The sequence below is a fragment of the Macrobrachium rosenbergii genome, chromosome 6, assembly GCF_040412425.1.
Source record: "Macrobrachium rosenbergii isolate ZJJX-2024 chromosome 6, ASM4041242v1, whole genome shotgun sequence".
NCBI classification, from domain to species: domain Eukaryota; kingdom Metazoa; phylum Arthropoda; class Malacostraca; order Decapoda; family Palaemonidae; genus Macrobrachium; species Macrobrachium rosenbergii.
The window spans coordinates 58,151,215-58,172,802 of NC_089746.1; the positions used below are offsets into that span (position 1 = coordinate 58,151,215).

The 21,588-nt window shown below is 37.6% G+C and overlaps 1 protein-coding gene across 21 annotated transcripts in view; it reads right to left on the reverse strand.

The window, feature by feature from the left end:
* The window catches only part of PMCA (plasma membrane calcium-transporting ATPase 3), a 476,515-nt gene extending 457,191 nt beyond the window's left edge, over positions 1–19,324 (reverse strand). For 14 of the 21 annotated variants that reach the window (XR_010853416.1, XR_010853400.1, XR_010853408.1 and 11 more), the window contains exon 1: positions 18,794–18,945. The gene's annotated coding sequence lies outside the window, so the exon portion shown is untranslated. Of the gene's footprint in view, positions 1–18,610 lie in introns of all 21 variants that reach the window. The other 7 variants (XR_010853417.1, XR_010853401.1, XM_067105915.1 and 4 more) reach the window with 4 other exon arrangements.
* Between the last annotated feature and the right edge of the window lie 2,264 nt (positions 19,325–21,588).

The following is a 21,588-nucleotide window of genomic DNA, read 5'->3' on the forward strand; positions in this document are numbered from 1 at the left end:
GGCGTCCGCTAGCATAATATATGTAGTCCACGTCAGTATCAACAATTAACACAACGAGCCATCAGCCGCACCCCAAAACCCATCAAATCTACGTAAATAATACCGAATACCATCAAGCTATCATTCCTACATAATTATAGAAAAATAAACTGATGCGCCTAAGCCGAATATAAAAAAAAAGGGGGCAGATCCCCCATTTTTTTTCCTTTCTAGCGCACGGGAAAAATCTTGCAGCGTGATCAACAAACGTTAATTAGATCCGTGTTGCTTAAAATGTCAAGAGCATCTGCCTGAGTACTTCTGACATTTGCCACATTTACCGTTTTCAAACAAATGCCACAAATGGGAACATTTTCATCACAAAATCCTTTAGCGCAACGTGAAATGCTCTCCGAACGCCAGGCCAAGGACGATCCCTAACCATCACACAATACCTAAATATATTTCTCTCTCTCTCTCTCTCTCTCTCTCTCTCTCTCTCTCTCTCTCTCTCTCTCTCTCTCTGCTTTTGAATACAAACACATTATATATATATATATATATATATATATATATATATATATATATATATATATATATATATATATATATATATATATATATATATATATATATATATATATATATATATATATATATATATATATGTAAAACTGCGTCCATGTGTATCTGTAACGATTTGGTTACGCTTATCACTAAAAATGAAAAACGAAGAAACAAATGAAAAAACTCCCGCTATCTCAGATTAAGGTTCCTCTTATCACTGAAAGCGTTTCTTCAATGGATCTAAGGCTTTGCAGTGACAAGAGTATTAAAAAAACAGTGAAGAAAAAACAGTAAAGTAAATTATAAATAATATATATATATATATATATATATATATATATATATATATATATATATATATATATAGTTAGCGTTTGTTTTGCATACTATTCCATAACACTCAAAAACCTGAATGTGACGAAAGCTATCAAACAATATGCAAATGCCTTTCTCTCCCCTCCCAGGAAAAATAGTTGATATTTTGTCCCAAGCATCCAACACATACGAACTACATCAGAATCGTAAGAGAATCTTTCTCGCTCTCTAAAATAACCCTGAAATTCCTCCAGAGATCCTGATGCTTATCTAAATTACAAGCGCAAATTGTACACTTTTGTTCATTCCGATTTGTCTCCCACCAGAAAAATTACTGGAGTTTAGGATAACTTCCTTCTGATTCATCGCGGATTCCGAATACGCAGGGATCCAAACGCCAAATCACAACCACGTTACACAGGGAAGAGCGAAAATTGTATATAAAAAACAAACAATGTTAGAGGTCTACTCAGGGCAGCCGATCGCGACTGCAGAAGTCTACCCCAAAGCCAAATCAAAGTCCTTCAAAAGAAGGCATCGTGTTTACCCCAATACAAATGGGGGAAAAAAAGCACGTTAAAAGAAGAAGTAACAACTTTTGAAATCACGGGAACAGTAGTGTATCATATATATAAAAAAATAAATAAATAAAACAGACCAAAATACAAATACTTGCTGGGAAATCTTCCACAGAAGAGAATCAGAGCTAAATCGTCTGACAAATTCGATACTGGCGGAGTGACTGACAAGGTCTTCAAATCCTGGATATTATTAATGTCCCTGCCTTATGGTCTCTGTCGCTTCCAAACCTATTTACTTCTCTCTCCGTGATATCATATATATACATATATGTATAATGTGTCAAAATATATATATACATATACATACATTTATATATGCATATGTAAATGTATATTATTTTACTTTATAAAGTCAGCTTGCAAACAAGGGTCCATACTCACATGGGTTTCTTCTTGATCAAAAACCAGTACTCCCCATGAATTCAAACAGCACATACAGTACCTGAAGGTAAAGAAAATAATAATAATAATAATAATAATAATAATAATAATAATAATAATAGCTACTGTTTTTCTAAACCATTACAACTACTATAACATTACATCAACAGCAATACGAATTATGGCAAGCCAATTGCAAATACCATTCACAACAAATGTACTTGACCATATTAAGAAAGTTAATGCATTTCTCAGATAAATGCTCAGGAAAAAAGTTATAAGAAAATGCTATCTACGAAAAAAAAAATAAACAAATAAATAAAAACGGCAGCACAACAGGAAGTCAGTTCCCACCGACCAATCACTGGAACGTCCACAGGCGGTTCCAAAAATATACTAAAGGGAGATAGAGGAGGGTAGCTTGGAACATTGAAAATACTGGAAGACATGATAACGAAGCCGGGAATAAGACAAAATGAATAGCACCACGATAGGACTCAGACTGTCCAATCACCAATCATAGGAATGTGCAGAGAGCTTCCACGAACACTGGGAATTATTGTACATCACACACATACACCATACATATTTATATATATATATATATATATATATATATATATATATATATATATATATATATATATATATAGAGAGAGAGAGAGAGAGAGAGAGAGAGAGAGAGAGAGAGAGAGAGAGAGAGAGAGAGAGAGAATTACTACACATAGAGAGAGAGAGAGAGAGAGAGAGAGAGAGAGAGAGAGAGAGGAAGCTAAAACTGGGAAGCAAACCAAATAGCAGGGCAACACAAAACACAAACACACACATACCACCAACCACAAAGACGCGACCGCGCGCACCTACGAAATAAACGCGTACGAATATACACAAGGAGGGGGGAAGAGAATGTGGGGAGGGGAGGGTTGAGGGGAAGAGGTGGCAATCGGGTGGGGACTTGTGGAAGAAAGGTGAGAAAGAGGCACTGGTAGGTGGTGAGGGGTATAGGGGAAGAGAGAGAGAGAGAGAGAGAGAGAGAGAGAGAGAGAGAGAGAGAGAGAGAGAGAGAGAGAGAGAGAGAGAGAGGGTAGGAGGTGGTGGTTATGGGAAGGCGGGCCCCAGTTCATCCCATGACCTCTGACCTTCGGCTTCACACACACACACATACACATACACACACACACACACATACACACAAACACACACGCATCCAACAACCCAACACTCTGGGAAACTCAACATCAATAACCCTTAAACAAATGGAGATGCGACTTCCAAATAATGCCACAAGGCAATTATCCACGTCCAAGGAAGAAGAGCAATTAGCAGAGAGAGAGAGAGAGAGAGAGAGAGAGAGAGAGAGAGAGAGAGAGAGAGAGAGAGAGAGAGAGAGAGAGAGAAATTACATCATTTACTTCGGAAATCAGCGTCTCTTTTCATTAAGCATATATTTTTAAATTATCAGGTTCTGCTAAAACACTTAACATACTAGTTACCCAAACGCACATACAAACATACATTTTACATATATTATATGTATGTATGTATATATATATATATAGTGTGTGTATATATATACTGTATTCAGAGAGAGAGAGAGAGAGAGAGAGAGAGAGAGAGAGAGAGAGAGAGAGAGAGAGAGAATCACCGAGACGTGCGCGCGTTGTGAGAGAGAGAAGAAAATGATGCCTTCTCGTATCGAGCTGGATTATGCTGAATAAAGTTGATACTCCATTAGGTGACCGCCTCAACGCTATCCTCCCTTCCCCCTCCCCCCCAAAGGGGTACAAACACCCCCCCCCCTCCACCACCCTCCCCCACGCCCCGTCACCTCAACCCAAAACAAAATTCTAAATCAGTCGGGCAAATCGTTTGGATTCGCTGTATGGCCTCTCCCAGTTTTTTGAGGATGGCTCATTTGTTGCAGGGCACAAACGAAAAAGAAGATTCGCAGATGTTACTCAGAGAAATGAGGTCTAAAGCAAACGGTTGTCGAGCTTTCAACTGAGGTACTTTTCAAAATAATAACAGTATTCTAAACGACACTCTTCCACGCTTGGCAGTATCCAACACTGATAAGGGACACAAGAATAAACGCTCCAGAGATGACTTTTTTTTTTTTTTTTTTTTTAGAAACTCTGAAAATTACTACAATTATTATTGCTCAAAATGAGCAACTGCTCATCTGCGGAAAGCCTAACTAGCCATATCTCGTAAGGCAATCTTCCAAATATTAGATTGCCGGCGCGCCTAATTGAAAATATAAAACAAAGGAGAAGAATAAAAATCAATTAATGAGCAAATATTCACCACTGGAACACAACTGTCCTTCCCGAATGAGCTCTTTTGCACGAAGCTTGCCAGTTGGCTTCCAACATCAAGAGGCGACAAAAAAATTAGGTATCGAATTGTTAAGCAATTATCTTCGTTCAACTCAAGACAAGTTTACATCTGAATGACCAGTAACTTGATACATACATGAGAGAGAGAGAGAGAGAGAGAGAGAGAGAGAGAGAGAGAGAGAGAGAGAGAGAGAGAGAGAGAGAGAGAGAGCTCGCGTTGCGTTTAAACACCGACAACGAGCAAAAACAAATCACAACAAAAAGTGTTGCGTTTATTCAAGAGTACAAGTGTTGCGTTCTCAACAATGCAAAGGAGATAAGGATAAAGTCCCAATTGAGAGAGAGAGAGAGAGAGAGAGAGAGAGAGAGAGAGAGAGAGAGAGAGAGAGCATGTTTAATCAACAACATCAATGTGAGAAAAGGAAAGAATTGCAATACTGTTGCAATCTTACTCAACATTACAAATGAGAGAGAGAGAGAGAGAGAGAGAGAGAGAGAGAGAGAGAGAGAGAGAGAGAGAGAATCATGTTTAATCAACAACATCAATGTGAGAAAAGGAAAGAATTGCAATACTGTTGCAATCTAACTCAACATTACAAATGAGAGAGAGAGAGAGAGAGAGAGAGAGAGAGAGAGAGAGAGAGAGAGAGAGAGAGAGAGAGAGAGAGAAGAGAATCATGTTTAATCAACAACATCAATGTGAGAAAAAGGAAAGAATTGCAATACTGTTGCAATCTAACTCAACATTACAAATGAGAGAGAGAGAGAGAGAGAGAGAGAGAGAGAGAGAGAGAGAGAGAGAGAGAGAGAGAGAGAGAAATATCTATTTGTACTTGGGGGTTGCAGTCGGCATCCTGGGAAGGTCAACAGTATACGGGACTGAAGGAAAATTAAAGTTCACAGTGTAATCATTAAATTCGTTCGCTCGAGCACAGCAAGTGGGTGTTACACTGACAACCACTCGAAATGTAAACGTGTAGGCTGAAATAATAAAAGACGATCCTAACATAGAAGGAAGAACCACAGCGTAGACTTTAAGCTATTGTATATACACACACTAGTAATATATATATATATATATATATATATATATATATATATATATATATATATATATATATATATATATATATATAGTTCAATATATTATTTGCATATATTAAAAGCTTAATAGACGAGAAATTCATTTCATTATGAAAACCACACCACTGCCGTAAATCATATCGTAGAAAAAATACGAAACTCTTGTATTCAGTCCTATTTCAGCAAACATGGGCACAAGTATATATGAAGTTATTATCGTTCTGCGTATTTTAAGCGGTGTATGAAAAATGGAAAAACATGGAATTACGGGGGAAGAGATCAGCTAGATGAAAGGAAGGTCCAGTGTGTTTCGAGATGATTTGATCATGTAAAACAGAGGACTGTAGTTGGTGAAAAGCGTAAGTGTTAGGTTCAGAAGACCTGGGACTGGGCAGAGAGGTGACAGAGGTACTGAAAAGGAGAGGCCTAAATATTTAGAAAGCTTGATTTTATGCACATACGAAGTGAATGACAATGTATGTGTATGGTACTTCAACATGTTGCTGGTGCGCCTTCTGTGTAGTTGTTTGTGTATACAGATACATATATACATGTGTTAATAAACATACATATTATATATTATATGCATACATATATATTTATACTGTATACACAAGTGTACATTTGTAATATATTTGACTTGAAAATCCTTCATATAGAAAAACCTGAGTCAAATACAGTTGCATGAGCTTTCACTGCAAAAACGAACAAACTGCACTGCGTTGCAAACTAGGTAAGAAAATTTGATCACTTCAATACCAAGCAGGCATCCTGCCACAATACGTCGTCACTGCAAGGTTGATAAACAGGCTGAACAGACCTGCATGTTAATCCTTAAAGGGAAAAACACAACATTTACAAGGCTGTACGACTCCTCCTTGATGGCAAAGGTAATTGCATGTTCCGTCCAGTAGACTAGGCTAGAAAATGTCATAACCCTATTATCATGTGATTAGGGAGTCCCAAAATGACGTCGTAAAGAGACTTTTAAGCAAGATAACGTAGCCCTTTAAACTGCTGCAGGTTCTAAAATTTAACAACACATCAAAATAGCAGAGGAACTTTAGGGAGTTCTTAACGACATTATTGTGACAGCCCATAAAAACCCATGCAAGATTGTAATCTTTTAAGTCAAAGGCCTACAAGCCATAGACGTTGCATAACACATCATAGAAAGATACAGAGTGCTGGATGATTCTACTGGCTCATTATTTTGGGATTAGGAAGTCAGTGTGACATCACTGCTGACAGAATCATACAAAACTGACCAACACTGTAACCCTTGGTTAAAACTGGTTGTATAACCCTTCATTATACAACCCAAAACATAAAATTACAGGTAACTTCATGCGTCTACGATACAAAGTAAGGAAACCTCACCAGCAAAGCCCTCCAACCTTCTCTTACGAAAACGATCAAACTCCTTCACCAGCCTCTGCAACTTCTCTTGAGAATCCTCAGCCAACAATGTATCATCAAACATCAGCAACTTCACATTCTATATCCACAATGTTTTCTTATCCCACTAACTTATACCTACAAACAAGTCTTTCTCTGACTTGAATTTTGACATAAACATTGAACAATCTCACGTTACATTGTCTTCTACACATTATCAGTCAACCTTGGGCTAAATTTTTCTTAAAACATCTTTCCTCTTGTCCCTTTATTGTACTGTAATATCCACTGCCTAACTCCCCTCTACACATTCACCTCAAAAGCAGCTACCACTAATCTATAAAGCACGAACTGCACTTGCCCAGACTCACTCCCGTATTTCAACTACCTATGAATCTTTTGTTGACTTTTACCTCTTGCATTTAGTGACAAGGTCATCTTTTATGACCTACAACTGCACTTCAAACGACATTCTTTTTTTCTTCACTAATCCTCTCATTTCATTATATAGTACCAGTACAGTGTTTAATTTCATCCCTTCCTTCGTGTGTACATGCGTGTGTGTAAGTGCCATCAGCTTACATATTGAGAGGAAAAAGTAAACCTTAGTTTAACCAGACCACTGAGCTGTACATATTGAGAGAACCAGTTCGATTCTCAAATTAGAAAGGGAGGAACAAACTGGACATGGTCTCCAAAATCCGCCATGCCTCTGTTGACCTAAGCAGTGAATCAGGCACCTAGCTGTTAGCTGACCATCATGCATCACAGCTTTGGTGGAGAGAAAGTGACGAGGAAGAAACACCTGATATGAGTACACTCAATGCTGTCATAACGCTTACCAAAACAGGAAACCATTTGTAAAATAAACTTAAAATGCAGGCGAGAACCAGTGTTTGAAATCTTGGAGAAGCATATATTTCAATCGTCATGTTAAACCTCACTGTTTACCTGTTGACTTAAGCCTTTAATTATGTCTCTGGTATTTAGATGATTTAGATCAGGGCATACTCCAGCAACATCATTATTCCAGTAAGGGGGAAAAGGATGTACAGTATAATATAGTGATGGCAAAAAATATCCTGAGCTTGGTTAAAATAGCATCCTTCCTTTATCCAGGTACAGTACTTCAATTTTTGCGAAATATGCTTCCTGATCTACTGTATATATAATTTGGCAATTTTAGAATTTCTTTAAATCCTATCTACACCCAAAGAGGATACTGGCATACAACCAAGGTCATATATATCCAATGTAAAATTCCAGTCAACTTCATTTCCATAGTATCTATGGCTATGCCAATAAAGATACAAATACTCTATTTCTCTTCCAATATATTTTCTTGTTATTAACTTCAGCACAATGGTATGTGTAATGGCCTTGTTCATAAACTGGTTAGAATGCTAACACTGGGCATGTGCATGATTGTCATTGCCATTGTCTACAATTCCTGCAGTTCAAGGGTTGCCCACAATCCAGTCAGTTCCATCAGTTGGCAGCTCACTGTGGCAGAGGAAGGATAAGCATTTGAGATTTGCACATGCGTTTAATGTGGGTCTTACTTCAGCTGTATGAAAACCTAGTAACAATGATGAAGAGTTGTGTACCACCCAATCTTAGTGTTTACATTACTCATATGGCACTAAAACTTGTGTGTTCCCAATGTTGTCTTTGCATGGTTCCTAGTCCATTGGCTGCCCTTGCTCCAGTAGCCTCAGTTTGCATTTAATCACAGTAGAGGAAAGATGTGCCGTCCCACTCTGCACATAGGTCTCTGCTACAGGCTTTGGGTTAGTGTAGTGATAATCATTCAGGTCAACACTGGTTATGTACCACCCAAGATTAGTGTTTGTGTGTTACTAAAAAATATTATTTCCTCTTAAAGACAGAGATTAATGTTGTCAACCATGGCTCATGGCAGGAAAAGTATTCTCAAAACAAAATTAATTACATTTTGTGATGTGACAGCATGGAAAGTGACAACTGAGGCTGAGTAGCTGAACTACTTGTGAAAGCAGTAAAGCATGACTGCTTTGACTGTCAACAGGGACAGTTAGCTGGCAAACAGTCAAATTGACCATATTTGTAGCTACAGAAGGCACAGACATTGCCTGTTGTTTTGATGTCAGATTTCACAGTGGATGCAAAAAAAGTTGAGTACAGTCTTTTTTTTATCATCTTTGCTGTTGGTGAAGGAAGATTGTTCTTTAAATTTCTGATGGCGTTTCATTTTTTAAGATGTCTTCAAAATTAATATATTTCTCAAAAACACTAATGCTTATTGTTATCATACTGCACTACCCCAGCTCCTTACTGCTAACTTGCTAACCACCTGCAGTTCTGCCATATGGACAACACCCCAGGCATGGTATGCAGAGTTTGCATAGCAAGGGCACAGCTCACAGACACAGCTCACAGACACAGCTCAACCGTGTACAGCAGATGCGACATGAGAGTAGTAACTGATATAAAATACATCCAAGGAAAGGCATAAGATAGAAAGTGAATGCTAGTCATTTCTCCCTAACTTTGTTGCTAACCTTGTTACTAGGTCTGATGCTGCCTCCAGTTACTGCTATATTTGTTGCTAGCCTTATTACTTTTCCATGTGCTAGACTGATGATGTCCCTGATGCTCAATATAGATGATACAGTAGTTTACCTGAGCAGAATGTTGAGAAGCTGATTGCAAGTTTAGCATCAGTAATGAACGTACATGAAGTGAGGCTTTTGATGCAACTTCTCCAAGTTCAGAAGAGCTCTAGAATGACCAATCAGAGGATGTGTCAACATCAATGAAGTTGTGCATGATGATCGACAACTGGTTCACCTATGCCCCTCAATTGTCAAGGATCTTCAACACAATGCTGCAAGACAAATGAAACAACAGCAGTCATGAAAGACAATTTCCTGTTCTCCAGGGAGATGATTTCCCATGTGCCAAACACCTTCACCTCTGAGACAATTGTCCTCCTCCCCTTGCCTAAAATGCATGAAGCCAATCCCTGGTCAGCAGCATGAAGCTGGCCATAACTGAAGACTACAAGATGAAAAGGGAAGTGGATACTTCCCATGATGTGTCTAGCCAATAAATGTACATCAAGATGACCAGTGTGTGTGTTTTTAGGTATACTGGACCCTTGGACCATAAATTCTTGTACAGTATTATAAACATAAAAACAAGTCAAAGAGTGGCGTAATACATCGCTGGGAAAAATTTGTAGAGTTGACAATTTATCTCATCAAGGCCTAGGAAGTGCACTGGCTTGCAGCTCATAGTCTGTAATGGCTGCTCAGGGATGTCACCTGTGGCATGTGTAACCTTCCTGCCCTCACTTAACTTCTGGGGCTAGACCACCTGTAGCAGAGATGTGGGAGTACCTGTTGTGCTGTTTTCAGTGCCTCTCAAGGGCAGAACATGCTTCCAGTGTGTTGCCTGTCAATGAACTGTGTCACAGCCACAACTTTACAGATGTGCATGTGAATGAGGCTGAGTCAAGTTTTAAGTTCCAGCTATTTACATAAAACATTAATTGTGAATATTGAGTACATCTACTTAGTACTTACTAATGTTTTGTTTTTAGTATTCTTTTGTTTGCCAGTTTAAGGTATGACATACCAATAATTACAGTGGCTGTTAATACAACAGATGGTTAGCAGTCTATGGCTGAAAAAAAAGTCTTAAGATATCTATGGAATCTCACCCTTCTTCCATGAATGATTATCTACATAATTAATCACTAAAGTAATTACCATTATGCATTGCAAACCATACCCAGTTATGAAACTTCAAGAAAATCCTTTCCACAATCAAAGGCCAAGATAAAAGAAAAAAAAGTTTACACCATACAAAGCCAAAAATAAAACAGAAGTTTACACTGTCAAAAGACCATCATGAAGAAATCTTAAATTTTCCTTCATTCCTTTACAATATCTACCTCCCCCTTTATCCTTATCAGCTAATGACAGGAGAATGCTAACCAAACTTAAGAACAAAGCAGAACTACAAAGATAAGGCAACTGTCTGATCCTCAAGACACCTGCTTTCCTGAACCACTGCGCCTGAAACATTTTTCATTCCAAGTCTTGCATAAACCAGACACCCAATGCAAAAGGACAAAAAATGAAAATTGGTGGGAAGACCAAGAAATCTTGAAAAAGGGCACAGGCGAACAACTGACGCTGATGGGAGTTTAGATAGAAAGTGCACAGGTCAGAGGAGAGAACAAGAGAGAGGAGAGAATGAAATGTATGTCCAACACCCACGGGGAAAAACCGATGCAAAAACGTGATAACATTTTACAAAAAAGATTATGATTTTTCCTCTGTTTTCCAAGATATGTGGACCCTTCCTCTAAATCTTTGTACATTTTACCATCTGATTCACTTTTCCAGATGAGTGGTTATTATGCAATATAGTTCCTCCTTCAAGCTTCTATATATACTAACTGGAAATATTACGCTGAATCTTAATTCTTCTATGACTTTCTAAGGTCTTTGAAAAGTTGGTCCTTCAGCAATTATATGAGCAGAGTACCGTTAATATGGCCATTTCCTGAAAAATACACTACCTATAAGTAGCAATTAATTGCTGAACTTCTGAAGACCTCTTGGCTCTTACTACTGTACTTATATTCAAGACAACTTTGATAAGTGATTTGAGCTCAGACCTGTTCAAACTGATTTAGGTGCTCCTTATCAATTAGGCATTTATATAACATTTTAACACAAGAGTCAGCATTTAGATAACTGACCTCGTTCACAAAAGACCAACAGATAGACAGAAAAAGTAATTATTAAAGGTACTTTCAGTGACAAAGAACCAATCCTGTCTGGTGTTTTCAAGGACAGTGTTCTAGGGATCCCAGCTATTTTTTAATTTTTACCAATGACATGACTGTTAGGCTAGAAAATATGAAAGCACATTTTGCAAACGGTACTGCAAATGATGCAACACTTTTTGCAGTTACCCAACAGCTCCAAAAGTGAAATGAAGTTGATGACAGCTTTAGTTAAGATCAGGAACAGAAGATTATAGCACTGGTAAAAGATACCATTGAAGTATGTAGCATAATCCAGCAAAGTTAAATCCAAACTGATATGCTGATGCATATGCTTATGTCAAACACCACTCCCATTCAATGGTTCACTTTGATTATTTCAGGTGTCAAATGTAACACTACCCAGTACCAGGGGCCGTTCAGGTATCACAGCACCACATAACCCTACCTGAACCCACAACACAATACCCAGTTCCAAGGCTGTTTGTGGTGTCACATCACACTACCCAGTTCTCGAGACTTGAGGTGTCATGTCACAGTGCCCAGCAGTTATCCATCATCTAGCCATCATCAAACTTTGTTAACTAAACAGGCCTCTGATACCTGACACCCCAGTGACCATCTCTCAGAATGTTATGTGCATCCTCAACCATATCTACTATGATTCTCAGCTAACAATCGCATTACCTCAAAACCTGCAAATGTTTAGGCTAACAGTTCTTGCTATGACGTTCAAAGTACTCAAGCATCCAACGTTGTCACTTGCAGGTTAGCATCAATTGCCCAAGTGCTACCTAACATCAACTGTACATTAAGCTTTGATGAGCAGTAATCATCGGTGGCTTAATGAACATAAGCCACTAATGACTACTGCTCATCATGCCTCTATCAGTCCTAATTAATTATCCGTTACCTAGAAATCTCAACCTGTAGGCCATCAGATCATGGCAATAACTTTGTTTTACACAAGAAATCATAACAGACACAAATTACAGCACTTAAAACAGCAAATAATACACAGATGACGTACAATGAATTGAAGGTAGAGTAGCATCTACTGACGAAAACTCCAAGCTAACACATGTCACTGGATATGGGATGTATTACATCATGCAAACTTGGGTGTGATACAGGATTTACCTGGATGAGAGCCAAAAATCATTGCTATTTATCAGTGCATGATAGATCAATCTTAGAGTGGAAGCCAGTCATATGTAAGAGGAGTTAATAGGGTTTAATTAGTATCAAATATGGAGTGAAGGTTATACAGTCACATAGAGGCATTAACTGACCAACGGTGACCTATTTAATAGTCTTCAGCTTACAACTTAGCATCATGGACTATCTGCAAAAATCTTTCTTGTGTGCCCTTTCTAATCATTTGTCTAAAGTGGTAACTGCAACACATGATGGAATATTTGACAACACTACAGGAAAAACATGGAAAAGTGGAAATGAAGGGGAAATGCTGATGGTCCAGGTCTCATGCCCCACTTAACAATCACTAAAAAAAATTATCTTGCAGATCTACCAGTTACCTTTGTAAATTGCATATTTGACTTTTCCTTTGTGCCAAAAGTACAAAACATCTACAGTAAAGTGTCTCATATCATTCTTAATGCTCCAAAAAATGACAAACTTTAAAATAGTCATTTGTATTTTTCCTAGGCAGATACAAACCGTAGCCCTTCATACCTCGAGTCCTAGTGAACATGCGCTGAGCAGTCATGCTGACTGAGAATGCAAATGAAAAATGTATGTGGGCCCCAGGTATGATGCCCTCGCTCTCTCTGTAAGTCACTTGCTCCATTGTTTTCCCAGCAACATTTGAGTGGGGTTGCACTGTTTCATGCATATTATGGCTATGTACTGGCAACCTTGTGCATTCAAATTGCCTTGGGCCACGTTAATCATTGGGTGCTTAATGGGGCGAGATTCAAGCACTTTGTACCTATGTGAGGTCTTTAGTGAGAAAACAAAGAGTGCTCTTCACTGTTCCTTAGTGTAAAACTTGCTTGCCTTTTGTTAGTGCAGCAGTATAGGGTTTGTAACAAGTTTCTGTTACCCATCAGCATCAACCCTCATACCTTTGAAAGTAGAAAGCTGGATGGGATGTTTAAAGAGATCGGGTGGGTAACAGCACATGAAACTTCACACGTCATTGCAAAATTTCTGCGTAGTGCCAGAATTATTTATACTGCTTGTACTTTGTTGAAACTGATGGCTTCCAAGTTCATCCAACCTTTTCATGATACTGATTCATGTACATCATCTGACTACGGATGTGGTGCCTAAAACAAAATAGTACTGCAGAAATGTACATGCTCCAGTTAGAACTGGTTGAACAATAAGCTTTTCTGTTGTTAACTTCATAAAATTATGGATAAGGGCTCGATGTGCAACATTTTTTAACACTGCTGCCCAAAAAACATACAGGGGACCAATGGTACAGCCAATCTATCCAACCTAGGCACAAAGGAACATGAAAAGGGCTAGAAAAGAAAATAAAATGTGAAATTAGCCCTGAGCCTCTTGGCAGCTAAACTATCACTACATGGAACAGGACAGCAGGAGAAAAATCCGAAGTTAGGCACCAAAGGGAAAGAAACTTCCATACAAAATGTGAGAATAAAGTGGCCTAATGGGTGTTAACAGGTTGCTGAGAGTAAAATGAAATACTTTGCTGAAAATCAACAACTTTCATAAGAAAGAAATAACAACTTGCTAAACATATATCAGACATAAATCATTTTGTATCAAGTGAAAAACTCTCAATTCCAAACTGCATAACTAACAAGTCTACGAGTGAAATGAAAATAATTTTAAGTTAAGGCTCAAAATCTTGTAGTTCCCCATAAAAAAAGCCTAACAAATAAGCCTAACAAATCTACCTACGCAGTTAACATTTTATGCAATTCAGGTTGCTAAAAAATTTTTCTGTAAGGTGCTCCCAATTTTTCACAATCAATAATGGACTACACACCCTTTCCAAGAGGTACAGCCACACAGACCATTAACAATGTTTTGCAATGTTTTAACTTCAAAAGAATCAATCAAGAATATGTAACCCACACAAATGATATAGTTTTCCCACAGCATAGAGCTGGAAAGTTGTACAGTGCTAATTATGCCACTAATGGATAATGTGAATAATGGTAAAATTACCAATTCCACTGACCTGCTGTATACTATTCGCTGCCTGTACAGCTCCCAACAATTGTATAAGAGACATCGTCTCACTGACAGGTACATTAGCAGATGGTGCGAATACCAATACCTGTTATTTAACTAAAAGCCCATCGGTGCAGACAGGATAGACAAGTTTAGTAAAAATGACAAACAAATTCTATTTGGTTTCAGGATAAATATGCACAATAAAATCTCCAAATGGGATTTCTACTGAAATTTTTACATGGCACAACTTTAAAATGCACGTCTGTTAGGGTTTAAACAGGGGCTTCCACCTGCAATGGCACTGAAGGCCCACCAAATTCCAACCAAACTCAAACTTCAAGTTCAGCAACAAGCTGTCTCTATGTTTTTTATTAATGGAGTAGATCCTGCTTCATTAATTACTGCTGCAGTGAACAATCTCTATTTTTGTGCATATATCCTTACAATTTACACTTTTCTATTACAGTATATCAGTGTAACCCATCCTTCATAATTCTTTTATACTGTTCAACTGGGAAGGTCCACCTATTCCGTTATCAGCTGCAAAGTTTAAGGTATGTTGTACAGGACTGTACTTGGTTCATTAAACAAAACTGTTACAAATGTTGACAAGAGGCATACAGAGCATGCAACAATTAGTTTGTTTTAAAAATATGCTTATCCTTGAAATTAAGGATTGCAAAGTAATGTACGTGGTAAACCTGCTTCCCTCAGCTTCAAAAAGCAAATGTGGTCTGCAATTTCAAATTCTAAATCAGTTTGTTTTCTTTTCTTTTTATAGGAGTAAAAAAGGAATGCTGAAAAACTCTTTGAGAGCAACTCTTCCTAATAAAATAAACTTATTCTAGACTCAAAGGAGTGAGCTATGTGCAGTAAGCAGCTTCCCTTAAGGTTAATTTTAACAATTGTAATAATGTTGAAATGAGGTTGTTTGCCCAAGTGGGAGGGTGGAAATAGTGTCATTGGAGCTAGTGTGTTTTTAGAAAAGCTTTGAGAAAGGCTATGAAATTTTTTAAAGTTTACTCAATTTTGTTCATGACTATTTGTACAAGAGCTTCTCATGTTTTTATTAAACTGAATTTGGCCCCCTAACCTCCCATTCTATTTGGGACTTGGCAGAGCAAGTTTTTGCAGGGAAATCATAATTAAACTGTGCCTAATAAAAAGGGCAAAACTGGTGGCCATTGTATGACTGTCAAAATTTGTCAATAAATTTGGAAAAAAAGAAATATTATATTGTGAGGTTTGTGGAATTTTGGTGATGTGCTGATAAACTCAATACTGTTTTAACTGAAAGTAGACAAAGAAAATTATTACAAATTGGATAGTCTCAGGTACTACTGTAATACCAGCCTACTGGTGGGGTACGTTTGTTTTCCAATTATCAGTTATATTAATCTTACTGTTAATCATTATAAAAGTTTTGTGGGCCCAAACACAAAAACCCTTCCAGATTCAGTACGGTACTTTGAAATGACTTTAGATGAAAGAAAGGGCAAAGTTTCTCTCTAAGGACAAAATAAAAAAAATTTTTGACCCAAATAAGAGACTGCACAACTTCCTGTTAGGGAACACTTCACTTATACAACCGAAATAAGTTAATTGTAGTTAACCTTCATCTGTGTCGCAGAATGAAATTCCCTAGAATAAGATGGACAAGGTAATGTTAGATTAGCCAGTGTCCAAGATTCCTGTATACATCACTACCGTACCTCCTTTTTTTATAAATTAGGATGGGGTCCAGGGGGCCTGCACAACAGGTAAAGTTACAAAGTATCCCTGTAACTACCACCATAAAATATTAATCTTTTATGTTTCGATTTTTTCTTTTAATAATTACAGTACACTTGATCCATTTAAATGATGTCTCATCTCTGGAGCTTATCTTGCAATTGCAGTTGGTTCCACACACAAAATTAATAGGGAGAGAATACAAGCCCCAAAAAACTGTGGCATATTAATTGTACCGCACATAAAAAAACACCAACCAAACTTTTAGATATAGGGTGAGGTTAGATTAAATTAAAGGGTATGTGATGTCTACAAATAATGTTTGCCAATAGGAATAACAAAGAAACATTACGTAAAGCATTAAAATACCTGAAAAATACGCAGTAAGCTTGGAGGCAATTCTCTACGTTTCTAACAATTTCAAGAATATGGCACTCCTTACATATACCAAGATTTAGGTATATGGTAGCCTAATCAAAACATTTGTCTATGTGCAAAATTTTTCATGCTTCAAACAATTATGATGGTTTTTTTAACACCTGTTAAAAGGCATCTGGCTTCCCTCTCATTTTTTTTTACCTAACATGGCCAAGGACATCTTCGGGGTACCAAATAATTTTACTGTTTCATCAAATTATAAAATATTAAACTAAGTTAGATGGTACATTATTATAAAGTCCAGAATTATGCTGTTTCCACAGTTATCTTATGTCATCCTGTCAGATTTGAACAAATTTCCTTCTACATCACATTCATCAGTAAAGCTGGTGTAAAGATACTACAACACTTTACTAGCCATTCATGCAATAATTGTACTTTGTTTACATATGGCATTGCATTTAGTCATTAATTAAAAATGGAGCCATCTTTGTAAGAACAATCAACTATGAGCAAATATCCATAAAATTATCATGTATGATAAATTACACTGGAAATATTTTGATAACTTTATAAAAAAAATAATGCATAACTTAAAATTTTATAGGTTAGGTTATCTGTAATCAATCAATATAATACACAAGGAATTTTGCAGGTGTTTCTATAGTTTTATGAACAATTTTGATATAGTTTTCAACTATATCAATGAACAGGAATTTTACAGGGACACATACCCACCTACCCTTCTTTGACCTAACCTAACGTAAGGACCCACGTAAGATACTACCTGACCAGGGGGTAAAGTTGCAGTTACACGATAGACAAATAAAAATAAACGACCAGCCAAAAATATAGGCCAGCTTTTATCAATAGATATAAAGGCATCAACAGGCAGGTCAAAATTTCTAAATTATATTTGAATCACTGCACCAAAGCCCAAAGGCCAATTCATTTCCAACAGACATGGTATACAAAAGTTATTCAGACAGCCAAAAAGACAAAACAACAGAGAAATAACAGGAATGATTATGGGCTTTTTGTAAAAGAAAACTGGTTAGGAATATGGAAAATAAACTAAATGCTAAAAAGCATCAACTGAAATTTACCCAAGTCAAACTGACCACTAAATTTTGCAACTGCACCTAGCCTATGTTTCCGGTGACCCTTTGCACTAACATGACAGCTGAGGCTGACCTAAGTGATATTATTATTACCAGGCCTATTTTTATTCAGATGAACCCTAATCATATGGAACTAGCCCACAGGGGCCACTGACTTGAAATTCAAGCTTCCCAAAAATATGGTCTTCATTTGAAAGAAGTAACAGAAGGTGATGAGAAATATAAAAAAGATGAGATCAGTTAGCACGAGTCGAAAAAATATTTTAATGAAAATTTAAGATGATGGCAATTTTTAATGTTGATGATAAATTCCAGGCTATTATGACCTAGGGCACATCTCTTTAAGGTATTAACTCGCCTACTTACGGAACCAAAACCACCATTCAGAAACTGGAATCTTCACTGGGTCAACCTCCCAGCACTGCCCTTGGTTGGCCCTTAAAAAAGCCTTGGGGGTCGGTACGCCTACTCGGTGACAGCCTTGACCACCACAGAATGGCAGCAGAGTTAAAACACGTCAATGCAAAATCCGCTCAGAAATGACGCAACTCCGGCGAAAAAAAACCAAGTCGCTCGCCCTGATCAGAGCGTAAATAGAGCAGAGCCGAGCTGGGGCGTCAAACTAAGCCTCCTAAGCTCAGCTGAAATTGATTTCGTGTGTACAACAGCCATCGCCCTAATAAAACCAGCGAAGCCGCTGGTTAACCAAGGCCCCCAAAGCACCGTGCAACAAGGAATAACAGACGCGATTCCGCCGACACATCCCTCCGGACATATTATTACCTCTGAAAGCGAGGCCTCCTCATCGAGGCTCGAACGAAACCTCCAAGAACGAAGTCTCGCCTGGCAGCAGCAGCATCAGCAGCAGTAGAAGACACACAGCAGCAGACGACTTCTTCTTCTCCTCCTCCTCCTGCACAGCTTTTCGGGGGAGATACACAATGAAACTCCGCACTACTAACTTACCTTCTAAGTCACAACCGATCAAAGAGTTCGATCTCTGATATCTAGTCGGGCGATATTTCAACCACTCGAGTTTATAGCGCTGAAATGTTACAAACGACGAGAGCGATCTTTAACCACAAGTGTCAATTTGAGGTCCGTTCCAGGACTCCTTCATCGAAGTCGCCCCCTGTTCACCGGCCTCGGGCTTTCATCTCACAAATAAAGCTGTTATGAGAAAATCGTACTGTTGTTTTCAATGGCATAATTTAGTACGTTAAAACTGTGTCATTTTCATTGTCTGCCAATATAAGGATCGAAAAAGGTATTTCATCATAGGAAGGAAAACCTTTTAGAAGACTTAAAATCAGTGGGAGTTTCTTATTTTAGATATTTGCTTAGAATTAGTTTTTCTCCATTAAAATATCTTTAAATTTCATGTAATATTATTAATAATATCAAAATATCCTAATACTTCAATCACTAATCAAATAGACGACAATCACAAAAAACAAAATTCCATTCGTTGCCATGACTACCATTGACGTCATGCCCGCTTAGCGGCTAGATCCATAGACTTGAGTGGTAAACTTTGTGACGAACAATACTCGTGTATGTCAACACTGCCGCCATGATGCAAAGAGACAAAGTTCGTTTTGGTTCATTAAAAATAACAAAATCTTAGTGAATAAAACTTTAACCAATGAAACATACGAAGCGTTTTAGATAAAAAAATTCTAATGGCTTCTGAGAGAACCAAAAAAACTAGCAGAAAGAAAAGAAAATTGTATTTTCACAAAAAATACAGATATTTGTGCAAGTGCACCCGCAGTCGATTACTCTTATTATTCAGCAAAAAGGAATCCAGGAGCACTCCAAACAGGCCACCACCTTGCAAAACAAGCCTCCTAAGAACTGAATACGTATTATAAATCGAAAAGAAAAGACATAACAAAGAGTAAAAGTAACATACAGAACATACAGATAAAGATAAATAAAAACAGACATAACAAAAGATATGCAGGCTTGAACTTGGTGATAGAAAAAAAAGTGACACCACTGCTTGTCACTCACAAAAAAAAAGACTTCCAGAGCTTTGCAGCTGTTAAATAAAACACACGTGCTGCTGGGTAGTACAGTAGTAATAAATATAACTTATGAAACATATAAAAAAGGATGCCACCTAACGATGGTCTATTGGTTAGTTGTTTTAGATCGAGCACTGGCCCTTGCTTAAAGGCGGCCCGTAAATGTTGCATTAAAGGGTATAATAGACCTGATGTGGACTTGCGGGCTCCGGGCAAGCAACGTCGTTGGGAAGAATGTAACCACAACTTCCAGGAAATTTTGTCTCGAAGAATTAGATCCTGGGAAGTTGTTCATTTCTAAACCTATTAGGCTATTACTCAGTGAGGTCTTAGTGTTGCCGAGGTCAGCGTCATTTACCTAACACCCTCCTCATTTCACAAACAGTTAGACAAAAGAGTAACAAGAGTTACATCATCAACATATAGTGGACCTACTGTTTTATTATCAAGGACAACAGTGATATCACTGGTAAAGATGATGATGATGACTATTATTATTATCCATAAAGAGCATCCATTTTTACAGAGCATTAATAGTCATGAACTTGCACAAGAAAAAGGTAAAGAGCAAATGGAGTAAAAAATTAGTAAGAAGCTGTTAATAAATTTAAATGTATACAATTGATATCAAGTAACTACTATTAAATTTGTATGCTGTCAATAATAATTAACATTTATGTAAGCATAACTATATGAATATACGTAATTGAAGACAGTTAACATTAAATAAATAAATATAGGGACTCAAAGCTAAAGAGTGTTAGTCCAAGATACCAAGTCTAAGGCACAGACTAGGATTCAAGAACATTGACTGGAATGATCACTTACTACCCAGCCCAAGGCAACTGAAAATGGCACTTGACATAACTCAGCAGTCGAAAGCAAAGGCAAATATACTCTAATCAACTATAAGTATGATGGAATGGGGTGGGTATTGTGTGCCTCGAAGTACCCAACAAGACTAATACACTAACCTTACCACAACTCCATTTGTGAATGTAATCGGGTACACTGCCACCAACACCTAAGTTCCAAAGTTTAGATACTAGAGACTTATGGAAAACCAAGTCGAAGGCAGCGTTATAGTATCCAAACTCCAATGAAACATGTCATAAACACATCAGTAGCTTATCGCATGCACATAACAAACATGCTGACAAAGTGTCAGTGACTTATTGGTAATCCTGACCTAACAAGCGTTTCGTGCAATCATAATATTTAGCATTTGACAAAAACTCGTTCCGCACACACGGTCGTTGACTTGTATTCAACCTATTTGTGATATGTATGCGATAACTTGCCAACGTGTGTTTATGACAAGCTGTAGCCTACTGTTGTGAGGACGCACGCTTAGAGGTAATTTGAACAAGTCCAGACCAATAACCGTTGTCAAGTCTGTCTTGGATATGACGCGTTAGGCCTAAAACAGCATCATCACAAGTTGGCAACTGCTTCCTCTGAAAATACTGGTAGTCAGGATTAAAGAATATTTTCGAGATACTTTTACTTGGATTTCAAGATCTAGTATGGAGATTGTCTGTAACTGTTGCATTCCACACTTACGCAACCTTTTAGAAAGAGCTGAATTGCATAACTTCTGCTCTTCGAGGAAAAACAATAATTAATAAAAATAAATCGACAAAAATTACTTCGGAGGAATTACTCTAAACATTTCATAAGGTAATTGTAAAGTTAACGCACTACTAATATTCTAAGAACAGATGTTAGGTG